A 13,678-nucleotide genomic window follows, 5' to 3' on the forward strand; every position below is an offset into this window, starting at 1 on the left:
ACAGCCCTTTAGGGACCACCAACCTGTCCAGCATTTAGGGATTACCCAGCTGTGCCTAAGGGGTTTAGAAAAAAAAAAAAAAAAAAACACACAACTTGGACATCCCTAAATCCTGGACTGTTTGGTGGTCCTTGAGGACTTTGTTGGGAAGAAGAACATTACACAATTCTCAGCAGGCAACATCTTATTTCACTAACCACTCCTCCTACTATGTGGATTTCATCTATTGGATGAATCTACCCATGTGACTAGAAAGTTATTGATTGGTTGTAGGTAAGTGAGACAGACACGGTTTCCCACAGGAGAAGAAAACAGTAAAAATGGATTTTTGTAAAATCTTACCGTAAAATCCTTTTCTCTTAGCTCATTGACAAACGTAGTCCTCGGTGATTTAGCACCTTCGGGCCATGCTGCCCTCCACAGGAGTAGGACTAGACAGGAAATAAAAATGCTCCGGCCACACCCTAGGGGCAGTCCCCGAGGGTATATCCTCTCTCTCTCTGCCACAGAAAATCAGTTATGTCACAAAGCAGTGTTTAGAGAATTTAACCCAACCCAACTCCAAAACAGAGGGGCGGGTACTACGTCTGTCAATGAGCTAAGAGAAAAGGATTTTACGGTAAGATTTTACAAAAATCCATTTTTCTCTATCGCTCATTGACAGACGTAGTCCTCTGTGATTTAGCACCTTCGGGACGTCCCAAAGCAGTACCACAAATGAGGGGTGGGAAAAATGGAAATTAAATCCAATCTAGAAGGCCCAACCGGTGCCAACTAGAAGTTTTACAATGCTCATCCTCAATGATGAGACTCAACAAAAAAATTTTTCAACAGAAAAAATCCTCGAGGTAGACCTCCGCTCTCCTCAAATTGCGGCCTGCAAAACCTTGCGGCCAAATGAGGCATCCGCCGATGCCATCACATCAATTTTATAAAATTTTGTAAAGGTATGTACCGACGACCAGGTGGCCGTCTTACATACCTGGACCACAGACGCCTGATGGCGGAAGGCCCAGGAAGTACTGAGCGCTCGAGTGGAGTGCGCCCTAACAGGGAACGGAGGACTCCGACCCTTAATAGAATAAGCCTGTACCACCGTCTGTCTAATCCATTTGGCGATAGTCGCGGCAGATGCAGGCAACCCCTTTCTGGGGCCATCCGTGATCACAAAAAGTGAATCCGTCTTACGGAACGATTCCATAGCCTTCAGGTATACCCTGATTGCCCGAACCACATCCAAGGAATGCAATGCATGTTCCCGATGATGATTGGGCTGAGGACACAAGGAAGGTAGTACAATATCTTCATTCAGATGAAAATCTGAAACCACCTTAGGAAGAAAGGATGGCTTAGGATGAAGTACTACCTTATCCCTATGAATCACTAAGTATGGGGACTGGCATGATAAAGCAGCCAGTTCTGACACCCTGCGTGCAGAAGTGATAGCCACCAAGAAGGCTACCTTCTGGGATAAAGTAAGCAAGGGAATCTCCCTGATGTTTTCAAAGGGAGGTTTCTGTAGAGCCGACAAAACCAAATTAAGATCCCAGGGTGGTAAGGGCGCGCGGACTGGTGGAGCCAGGTGCCGCACCCCCTGGATGAAATTCCGCACCAAGGACTTAGTAGCTAAAGGCTTCTGAAAGAAGATTGCTAATGCTGAAACTTGACCCTTGATGGTGCTCAAGGCTAGTTTCTGCTCAACCCCTTTTTGCAGAAAGGACAATATTCGGGTCACCGAATAGGTACGTGGAGGAATCCCTAAAGATTCGCACCACGCGATATAAGTCTTCCATGTGCGATAATAGACCTTGCTGGAAGTCGCTTTCCTTGCTTTAATAAGGGTAGGAATAACTGAAGCTGACAACCCTCTGTCCTTCAGTACCTGGGTCTCAATGGCCAGGCCATTAAAACCAGCGACTGTAAAGCACGATGGAAGAATGGTCCTTGAGACCGCAGACACTCCCTGAGACGAAGTTCCCAAGGAACGTCTGCGACTCGCATGTCCAAGTCGGGTAGATCGGCTTGACGAGGCTAGCCTAGAATTTTTAGGACCACTGGCGCTGACTGGATCTGAACCAGGCGGCCCTAGAGCTATCTGGTCCCGACCATCCGACAAAGTCTGATCGTTCTCCGTTCCCACACATTTATCAGACACCTGATTCCTATCAGGAACGGTGATCTCTCCTGGTTGAATCTCAGGGACCGAAGTCACCCGGCTAGAGGCTTCTTGGTCTGTCTGTTCAACCGGATCCGATTCTTGTGGGGAACTGAGACTAATCTTTGGAAAAGGTAAAGAAAAAGATCTTTTCAGGGAACGGTAACTACCGCTCCCTGTAATACTTAAATGTTGGAAGGGAAGAATCGCACCGGTAGCAGTGGTCGATGCTCGATCTAATGCCCTGAATACCGGTGAAAACGTCCCCCCACCCTCAAGCCGGGTGGGGGCGCACCTTCAGGCTGTGTAATCCTTTGCTTCAGGTTTGGCTGAGTCGGTCTTTTGTTTGTCCGACCAGCCCTTCTTGAACCCTCCTGGAGGAGCCTTGCCCTTCCCGCTTGCAGCAGTCGGGCGCACAAACCCTTTATGGGCGGTAAAGAAAGGTCCCCGCTTGTTACGAGGTCCTTTAGCTTTAGCAGCCTGTGGCAAGAAAGTGCTCTTGCCCCCAGTGGCATCCTTAATGATCTCATCTAGGGTGGCCCCAAATAGGCGATTCCCCTGAAAGGGGAGATTCGTCAAGGTCTTTTTGGAACCTAGGTCTGCTGACCAGCATTTTAACCACAGCACACGTCTGAGGATTACCGCTGACATAGATGCTTGCCCTAATAGGGGAGTAGTATCCAAGGCTGCGTCACAGACGAACTGTAGTCCTTGTATAATCTGTTCCATTAATTCAGATGTTCCCTGGGGGATATCTTTCCCCTTCAGGTCTTGGCGTACCAATCTCGCCCATTCCGTTAGTGTCTGGGAAACTAGACCAATAACAATTACTGGTCTAAATGCTGACCCTATCAGGGAGAAGATAGTGCGGGACTCCGCTTCCACCTTTCGATCCACCGGATCCTTAAAGGACGAAGTGTCCTCCACTGGGATAACCGTGACTTTATTCAGCCTGGAAATAGGTGGGTCCACCACCGGTGGAACCGTCCATTTCTTGATGAGGGATTCCTCAAACGGATAGCGTCTAGCAATACGTTTGGAAATAGTAGAGGTACGCTTAGAATGCTCCCATTCTACCTTAATTTTGTTATCAAAACACTTGGGTACAGGAAAAACCTTCACCGTTTTGATGGGCTTGTTAGTACCAAAGGGAATCTCTGTTTCAGTTGCCTCTGACGGTAAAACCTCAAGTCTTAAGGTTTCCCGCACTGCCACAACTAGTGCGTCCACCAATGCTTCTTCCCGAATTATGGCGGAAGAATGAACGTCCTCCTCACTGTCTGAGGGAACTTTACCTGAGATAACAGCCCTTGCAGAGGAACCTGCAGCTGCAGTGACCATCTCTGAATCTGAGTCAGAGGTGTCAGATGATATAGGGGTAGGCGGGGGTCGCTTTCTTGACCCCTGTCCCTGACAGGCCGTCTCCACCCGAGCCACCAAAGACTCCAAAACTGATGTAAATGCGTCTATACTCTGTGCACCGGCGGGTCCCGTGGTCCCCTCGAGGGAAACAGGTGGGGGTGCTTGTGTGGCAGGGTCCATGATAATTCCAGTTACTACCCGGAAAATTCAATCCAAAAAATAAAACTTTTTTTTTTTTTTTTAGACCCCCAGCGCCACAAAGCCCCTCAGTGTTAGCTGCTTAGGGACCCCTATTGTGCGAAAGAGAGAGAGATAGACCCCCAGGCTCACCACTTGATGCTCAGAGTTTTCAACTGCACTTGTCACAGCACTGTCTCGAACCGACAGGAAGTCTCTTGGCTGGCTGCCCGGGAAGAAAGGAGGCGGCTCCGCCCCTCCATACTACACCTTCCGGCGCCTCCCCTAGCTCCACGAGGTGTTTGGGTCACCTCAAACATGGCCGCCCCCATGCTGGAGACACGAGGCTACGCCAAAATGGCGGCCTCGAGCGATCTAGCAAACAATGGCGGCGGCAGTACCGAATAGCGGCGTGACTGCAGGGCATCACAACACCTTCTCTACATGGGGATTTAGCCTGGTCGGTGGTACCGGACCCTGGCGGACCGCATGGCCGTCGGGAAAGGCCTGCTATTGCTGGAGACCTGACTTGGAAGGCAGTCTACATGTCCGTGGCTTCTGACTGGTAGGATACTTATATTATCACAGTAAGATTCCAGTACTGCCACTGATTACAATTTTTTAAACATATTTACAATTAGATTGTCAGCTCCCAAACCAAGCCTCCTGGCTTTTTGCACACAAAAATCACACTCAAATTAGGGGGATCTGTGCCATGTTATAGGATAAAGGGGAACTCATCCTTACCATACAGAGAGGGGCCCGTGTTCACCACAAGACCCATCAGAGGGAAAGGGGGAACATACTACTCACCATACCGGAACCAGGCGGGCGCCAACTCCTGACAGTACCCCTCTCCACCGGGGCGGGAGGGCTGTCGACCAATACGGACGCCGTGACTCATGGTCCTTGGCGTTTCAGCGAGACGTTTAACTCGCAAGGTCAGTCCCTCCAGTGGGACTATGTCGCGGCCGACCAAGCGCGGAGCTATGGCCTGCACGCGCTCGTAGGCTGAACTGGGGTGACCACCGGATCTCAACATCCAGCCCGTCGCCCAGTTCAGCTTTCTTGCTTGAAGATCTCACACTGGAGAAAAAAAGCTGTCTAAAAATCTTTTTAAGAAAAAAAAAATCCTGCCAAGACCGAAGATCCCAGCAAGGTATCTAGGTCCTACTCCTAACTAGACAGAAAAAAACTGATTTGCTGTGGCAGAGAGAGAGAGGATATACCCTCGGGGACTGCCCCTAGGGTGTGGCCGGAGCATTTTTATTTCCTGTCTAGTCCTACTCCTGTGGAGGGCAGCATGGCCCGAAGGTGCTAAATCACCGAGGACTACGTCTGTCAATGAGCGATAGAGAAAAACATTTAGTTCAAAAAGCAGGTTTTAATGTGGAATTGTAATAAAAGTGAAGATGAATAAGTGTAACATTAGGAAACGTGTACGGTTGTTGCTTTATTATATTCCCACACACATTGTGAAGGTCTCTTTAGATCATAAACTTGGCATCTGGGTAATAAACTCCTCTCCAGGGGCGGACTGAGAACCCTCAGGGCCCCCGGGCAAAATAAATCAAGGGCCCCTTCCAGGCCCCACCCATGTTCCGCCTCCATCCACACCCTTGCCACGCCTCCATCCACACCCACACCCCCAGCCACACCCACACCCCGCCTCCAGCCACACCCACAATAAAACAACACAACATAGCTCTCTAAGCCCCCGTTCACACTGGGGCGACCTGTCAGGCGACCTGGTCGCCTGCCATACAGAAGCTATGGACCCATTCTAATAGGAGCGACACAAGTCGCTCCAACTTAGAAAAAGGGTCCGGAGCTTCTTTGGGGCGACCTGCATAGACTTCAATGTTATGAAGTCCGCGCCGGCCGCTCCGAGGTGAGGTCGCCCCGGCAAGTAGCGTCACCCCAGTGTGAACGGGGCCTAATACCTAGGCCAAGTTGGCTCTTCTTACCTTAATAACAGTTGCTGGCTGGCAAGCTGTGGTCTTGCTGGCTATGGCTGGCAAGCTATGGTCTTGCTGGCTATGGCTGGCAGGCTGTTGTCTTGCTGGCTACCGCTGGCAGGCTGTGGTCTTGCTGGCTACTGCTGGCAGGCTGTGGGCCTGTGGCTGGTACTGGCAGGCTTGATGGCTGGCTGTGGCTTGCTGGCTGTGGCTGGTACTGGCAGGCAGGCTTGCTGGCAGTCTGTGGCTTGCTGGCTGTCTGGCAGGTTGTGGCTTGCTGGCTGTGAGCCTGTGGCTAGCACTGGCAGGCTTGCTGGCTGGCAGGCTGTGGCTTGCAGGCTGGCTGATAGGCTGTTGCTTTCTGGCTGTGGGCCTGTGGCTGGCACTGACAGGCTTGCTGGCTGTGGCTTACTTGCTGGCTGGCAGGCTGTGGCTTTCTGGCTGTGGGCCTGTGGCTAGCACTGGCAGGCTTGCTGGATGTGGCTTGCTGGCTGTGGGCCTGTGGCTGGCACTGGCAGGCTTTCTGGCTGGCTGTGGCTTGCTGGCTGGCTGGCAGGCTGGGGCTAGCTGGCTGTAGGCCTATGGCTTGCTGGCTGTGGGCCTGTGGCTGTCACTGGCAGGCTTACTGGCTTGCTGTGGGCCTGTGGCCAGGGGCAAACTGAGCGGTCGGGGACTTCGGACGTGGTCAGAGGGCCCGGCGCGCAAGGGGGCCCGCCGCCCAGTACGGGCCCGCCGCCCAGTACAGAATTAACTCACCCAGCGATACATAGTGGGAGGAGGGGAGGCCCGCGCTGCTTCAGTGTGAGGAGGGGAGCTGGGGAGGGGCCTGGCAGCTGTCGCTGCTTCAGTTAGAGGAGTGGCCCAGGCTGGTGCTGGATTTCCATGGTGTCCTGTGTGCGGGGGGCATGTCGGCATCGCATACTGCTGTGACGTCGACGTGCCCTGCCTCCACAGGCTGTGATACGGGAAACAGTCGGTAACCTCACCGGAGAAGAGTTCCTGGATGCCTGCGATTGAGAAGGAGTGCCCTCTTCGTCTTCTTCAATCCCTGCTTCATCCCTCGATCCCTGGCGGTTTCTGTTTGATTGTGAGTAGTTCTTGTGAGCTCTATGTAAAATCCAGCTCCACTCAATGGTCTCTCCTGTGAGGAATAATGTGTACATACATTTGCATTATCCCACACTATTTTAATAAAAATATATGAAAAATATATGAATCATATATTTTTATTAAAATTGTGTGGGATAATGCAAAATGTATGTACACATCATTCCTCAAAGGAGAGACCATTGAGTGGAGCTGGATTTTACATAGAGGCCATGTTACAAGAACTACTCACATCATACAGAAACAGGGGATCTGAGGAAGAGGGAACTCCTTTGCAAATTGCAAGGCATCAGCAACTAATCCAGCTCCACTCAATGGTCTCTCCTCTGAGGAATAATGTGTACATTTGTATTATCCCACACAATTTTAATAAAAATATATAAATCATATTTTTTCATATATTTTTATTAAAATTGTGTGGAATAATACAAATGTATGTACACATCATTCCTCACAGGAGAGACCATTGAGTGGAGCTGGATTTCACATAGAGGCCATGTTACAAGAACTACTGTAACTCACATTATACAGAAACAGGGGATCTGAGGAAGGGGGAACGTCTTTGAAAATTGCAAGGCATCAGCAACTAATCCAGCTCCACTCAATGGTCTCTCCTCTGAGGAATAATGTGTACATTTGCATTATTCCATACAATATTTATAACAATATATATGAATCATATTCATATACTTTTAAAAATTGTGTGGGATAATGCAAATGGATGTACACATCATTCCTCACAGAGACCACTGAGTGGAGCTGGATTTCAGAGGCCACACCACAAGAACTACTCACAATCTAATAGAAATCAAGGGAAGAAACCAGGTATTGAAATGAAAAGGTAGAAGATGAGAGGAGGGACGACACACACGCTGTCACCAACGACACAATCGCATGCAATTGCATCCACTGACTGAACTCGGCCGTTACTCGTCATTGTTGTAACACGCCCTGTGGAGGCGGGGCACGTCGACATCACGTCAGTATGCGATGCCGACACGCCCCCGTACACAGGACACCACATTGAATCCAGCGCTAGCCTGGGCCCGCCCTCCTCCTCTCACTGAAGCAACAACAGCCGCCGGGCCCCTCCCCAGCTCTCGTCATCACACTGAGTCAGCGCCGGCCGCCGGGTCCCTCCTCTCCTCCCAATACTTATCGCGCTGGGTGAGATAAATGTAATACTGAGCGGCGGGCCCCCTTGCTGGCCGGGCCCCCCCTTTCTGGCTTCCCGGCCGGGCCCTCGGACCACATCCGAAGTGCCCGACCGCTCAGTCCGCCCCTACTCCTCTCCGTAGTCAGTTCTCCCCCCACCCCCATATCTTCCTGCACAGGCCCCCCAGTGTAACTTCTACTGAAATAATTTTCTGCCCTCCCACCTATAGCCGTCTACTTAGTGACTCAAACTTACCCCATACTTTTTTTGATCAGGCTCACTGGGCTGCACCTACTTAAAGATGGCAGCCATACCTTAGCCCCATCCCTCATCCACTATGTGCGTCTGATGGTTTTCTAAAGTTTTCCTCGACTCATGAAAATTCTTGACGGCGTCACTTCCGGTGTGGTCCCATCACAAAAAGCTGGTATCACCTCAACAATGTGCCTGAGCAGTGGAGGAATATTATAGAACTGCTCTGCTAAGCTATATAGTGAGGGAAAAAGGGAAGAGGCGATAGAGCGGAACTGGCAGCAGTGGGAGGGGCCTAATTCTGTGCTTGGAGAGGAGGGTTGTCTGTGCATAACATTGTATGGGAGGTCGAGAGAAATTATAGAGCCATCTCTCCTGAACACAACTTAAGTGAATTACCCCATACATGCTGAGAAATCATCTGGATCTGGATGACAGTGAGACACAGGCTGGATGATGGGGGAGGAAGACCACAGGCTGGATAATGGAGGGTGGGGAAAGAAGGAGACCACAGGCTGGATGATGGGGGGAGAAATAGACACAGGCTAGATGATGGGGGGGGGGGAAGGTGAAATAGACACAGGCTGGATGATGGGGGGGGGGGGAGAAGGATACACAGGCTTAATGATGGAGGGTGGGAGAAGGAGACACAGGCTGGATGATGGGGGGGAGGGGAGAAGGATACACAGGCTGGATGATGGGGGGAGAAGGAGACACAGGCTGGATGATGGGGGGAGAAGGAGACACAGGCTGGATGATGGGGGGGGGGGAGAATGAGACCCAGGCTGGATGATGGGGGGTGGGAGAAGGAGACACAGGCTGGATGATGGGGGGTGGGAGAAGGAGACACAGGCTGGATGATGGGGGGTGGGAGAAGGAGACACAGGCTGGATGATGGGAGGGGGAGGAGACACAGGCTGGATGATGGGAGGGGGAGGAGACACAGGCTGGATGATGGGGGGGAGGAGACACAGGATGGATGATGGGGGGGGAGAAGGAGACACAGGCTGGATGATGGGAGGGTGGGAGAAGGACATACAGGCTGGATGATGGGGGGGTGGGTGGGGGGAGAAGGAGACACAGGCTGGATGATAATGGGGATGAAGGAGACACAGGCTGGATGATGGGAGGGTGGGTGGGGGGAGAAGGAGACACAGGCTGGATGATGGGGGGGTGGGAGGAGACACAGGCTGGATGATGGGCGGGGTGGGGGGAGGAGACACAGGCTGGATGATGGGGGGGGGGAGACACAGGCTGGAATGATGGGGGGGAGGAGACACAGGCTGGATGATGGGGGGTGGGAGAAGGATACACAACACAGGCTTAATGATGGAGGGTGGGAGAAGGAGACACAGGCTGGATGATGGGGGGGGGAGGGGAGAAGGATACACAGGCTGGATGATGGGGGGAGAAGGAGACACAGGCTGGATGATGGGGGGAGAAGGAGACACAGGCTGGATGATGGGGGGGCAGGAGACACAGGCTGGATGATAGGCGGGGTGGGGGGAGGAGACACAGGCTGGATGATGGGGGGGAGGAGACACAGGCTGGGTGATGGGGGGGAGGAGACACAGGCTGGATGATGGGGGGGGGAGACACAGGCTGGATGATGGGGGGGGGGAGACACAGGCTGGATGATGGGGGGTGGGAGAAGGAGACACAGGCTGGATGATGGGGGTGGGAGAAGGAGACACAGGCTGGATGATGGGGGGTGGGAGAAGGAGACACAGGCTGGATGATGGGGGGTGGGAGAAGGAGACACAGGCTGGATGATGGGGGGTGGGAGAAGGAGACACAGGCTGGATGATGGGGGGTGGGAGAAGGAGACACAGGCTGGATGATGGGGGGTGGGAGAAGGAGACACAGGCTGGATGATGGGGGGGGGGGGGAGAATGAGACACAGGCTGGATGATGGGGGGTGGGAGAAGGAGACACAGGCTGGATGCTGGGGGGTGGGAGAAGGAGACACAGGCTGGATGATGGGGGGTGGGAGAAGGAGACACAGGCTGGATGATGGGAGGGGGAGGAGACACAGGCTGGATGATGGGAGGGGGAGGAGACACAGGCTGAATGATGGGGGGGGAGGAGACACAGGATGGATGATGGGGGGGGAGAAGGAGACACAGGCTGGATGATGGGAGGGTGGGAGAAGGAGATACAGGCTGGATGATGGGGGGGTGGGTGGGGGGAGAAGGAGACACAGGCTGGATGATGGGGGGAGAAGGAGACACAGGCTGGATGATGGGAGGGTGGGTGGGGGGAGAAGGAGACACAGGCTGGATGATGGGGGGGTGGGAGAAGGAGACACAGGCTGGATTATGGGTAGGAGAAGGATAAACAGGCCGGATGATGGGGGGGGGAGACACAGGCTGGGTGATGGGGGGGAGGACACACAGGCTGGATGATGGGGGGTGGGAGAAGGAGACACATGCTGGATGATGGGGGGTTGGAGAAGAAGACACAGGCTGGATGATGGGGGGGGGGGGGAGACACAGGCTGGATGATGGGGGGTAGAAGGAGATACAGGCTGGATGATGGGGGGGGGGGGGGTGGGGATACACAGGCTGGATGATGCGGGGGTGGGAAAAGGAGACACAGGCTCTGACCCTGCCATAGAATAACATAGCAGGTGCAGGTGTCTCCTTCTCCCCCCACCCACCCGACTTTGGCCAAATACTGTGAAACATAGGTAATGCAAAGCCCCGCCTCCCGGGTATCACATAACTAAGACTATGAGAATTCACCATGTGCCGAACGGGGCATAGCCCAATGATGGCTACAAAGCTGTCCGCTTATTCTGGGAGGGTGTACAGGGATGTCCTCCCAGAATCGCCCTTCCTGCCGGTTCTGGTAAAGGGCCAATGACAGTAGCCCTTTACCACGTGATCGCTCCATCCAATGACTGAGTGATCACTTCTCAACAAACAGGTGCACCAACATAGTCCCAACCTGGCCCACCAACCTCTATATCCCACCCCTCAACCCCCACCAACCTCTATATCCCACCCCTCCACCCCCCACCAACCTCTATATCCCACTCCTCAACCCCCACCAACCTCTATATCCCACTCCTCAACCCCCACCAACCTCTATATTGCACCCCTCAACCCCCACCAACCTCTATATCCCACCCCTCAACCCCCACCAACCTCTATATCCCACCCCTCCACCAACCTCTATATCCCACTCCTCAACCCCCACCAACCTCTATATCCCACCCTCAACCCCCACCAAACTCTATATCCCGCCCCTCAACCCCCACCAACCTCTATATCCCGCCCCTCAACCCCCACCAACCTCTATATCCCGCCCCTCAACCCCCACCAACCTCTATATCCCACCCCTCACCCCCCACCAACCTCTATATCCCACCCCTCAACCCCCACCAACCTCTATATCCCACCCCTCACCACCCACCAACCTCTATATCCCACCCCTCAACCCCCACCAACCTCTATATCCCACCCCTCACCCCCCACCAACCTCTATATCCTACCCCTCAACCCCCAAGTCCCGGCCCCCAGCTGCCGGCAAGTTCCCCATCAATACTACAGGATGAGCATAAATAGCACCAGCCCCAGGGGGAAATAGCACTGTGACGTAAAGGATAGACAGAGGAGCATGGGACTGAGCCAGAACTGACCCAGAGGAGCATGGGACTGAGCCAGAACAGACCCAGGAGGAGCATGGGACTGAGCCAGAACAGACCCAGGAGGAGCATGGGACTGAGCCAGAAGAGACCCAGGAGGAGCATGGGACTGAGCCAGAACAGACCCAGGAGGAGCATGGGACTGAGCCAGAACAGACCCAGGAGGAGCATGGGACTGAGCCAGAACAGACCCAGGAGGAGCATGGGACTGAGCCAGAACAGACCCAGTAGGAGCATGGGACTGAGCCAGGACAGACCTAGGAGGAGCATGGGACTGAGCCAGGACAGACCCAGGAGGAGCATGGGACTGAGCCAGAACAGACCCAGGAGGAGCATGGGACTGAGCCAGAACAGACCCAGAGGAGCATGGGACTGAGCCAGAACCGACCCAGGAGGAGCATGGGACTAAGCCAGAACCGACCCAGGAGGAGCATGGGACTGAGCCAGAACCGACCCAGGAGGAGCATGGGACTGAGCCAGAACCGACCCAGGAGGAGCATGGGACTGAGCCAGAACCGACCCAGGAGGAGCATGGGACTGAGCCAGAACCGACCCAAGAGGAGCACGGGACTGAGCCAGCACCGACCCAAGAGGAGCATGGGACTGAGCCAGGACCGACCCAAGAGGAGCATGGGACTGAGCCAGAACCGACCCAGGAGGAGCATGGGACTGAGCCAGGACCGACCCAGAGGAGCATGGGACTGAGCCAGAAGAGCATGGGACTGAGCCAGAAGAGCATGGGACTGAGCCAGAACCGACCCAGGAGGTGCATGGGACTGAGCTAGAACCGACCCAGAAGAGCATGGGACTGAGCCAGAACCGACCCAGGAGGAGCATGGGACTGAGCCACATGCTGGATGATGGGGGGTTGGAGAAGAAGACACAGGACAGACCCAGAAGGAGCATGGCACTGAGCCAGGACAGACCCAGAGGAGCATGGGACTGAGCCAGAACCGACCCAGGAGGAGCATGGGACTGAGCCAGGACAGACCCAGAGGAGCATGGGACTGAGCCAAAAGAGCATGGGACTGAGCCAGAAGAGCATGGGACTGAGCCAGAAGAGCATGGGACTGAGCCAGAACCGACCCAGGAGGAGCATGGGACTGAGCCAGAACCGACCCAGGAGGAGCATGGGACTGAGCCAGAAGAGAATGGGACTGAGCCAGAAGAGCATGGGACTGAGCCAGAACCGACCCAGGAGGAGCATGGGACTGAGCCAGAACCGACCCAGGAGGAGCATGGGCATGAGCCAGAACCGACCCAGGAGAAGCATGGGACTGAGCCAGAAGAGCATGGGACTGAGCCAGAAGAGCATGGGACTGAGCCAGAAGAGCATGGGACTGAGCCAGAACCGACCCAGGAGGAGCATGGGACTGAGCCAGAAGAGCATGGGACTGAGCCAGAAGAGCATGGGACTGAGCCAGAACCGACCCAGGAGGAGCATGGGACTGAGCCAGAACCGACCCAGGAGGAGCATGGGCATGAGCCAGAACCGACCCAGGAGAAGCATGGGACTGAGCCAGAACCGACCCAGGAGGAGCATGGGACTGAGCCAGAACCGACCCAGGAGGAGCATGGGACTGAGCCAGAACCGACCCAGGAGGAGCATGGGACTGAGCCAGGACCGACCCAGGAGGAGCATGGGACTGAGCCAGGACCGACCCAAGAGGAGCATGGGACTGAGCCAGGACCGACCCAGAGGCGCATGGGACTGAGCCAGAAGAGCATGGGACTGAGCCAGAACCGACCCAGGAGGAGCATGGGACTGAGCCAGAACCGACCCAGGAGGAGCATAGGACTGAGCCAGAACAGACCCAGGAGGAGCATGGGACTGAGCCAGAACAGACCCAGAAGGAGCATGG

The 13,678-nt window shown here is 54.2% G+C and overlaps 1 long non-coding RNA gene across 1 annotated transcript; it reads right to left on the reverse strand.

Moving 5' to 3' along the window:
- Positions 1 to 10,833: 10,833 nt before the first annotated feature.
- LOC309545477 lies at positions 10,834 to 11,830 on the reverse strand. Its single transcript, XR_014224896.1, has 3 exons — positions 11,651 to 11,830; positions 11,071 to 11,129; positions 10,834 to 11,014 (listed from the first exon to the last, which is right to left on the reverse strand). It is a non-coding gene; the product is annotated as an uncharacterized lncRNA (long non-coding RNA).
- Positions 11,831 to 13,678: the final 1,848 nt, after the last annotated feature.

This window comes from Pelophylax lessonae, assembly GCF_965119305.1.
Source record: "Pelophylax lessonae genome assembly, chromosome: 2".
Classification (NCBI taxonomy): domain Eukaryota; kingdom Metazoa; phylum Chordata; class Amphibia; order Anura; family Ranidae; genus Pelophylax; species Pelophylax lessonae.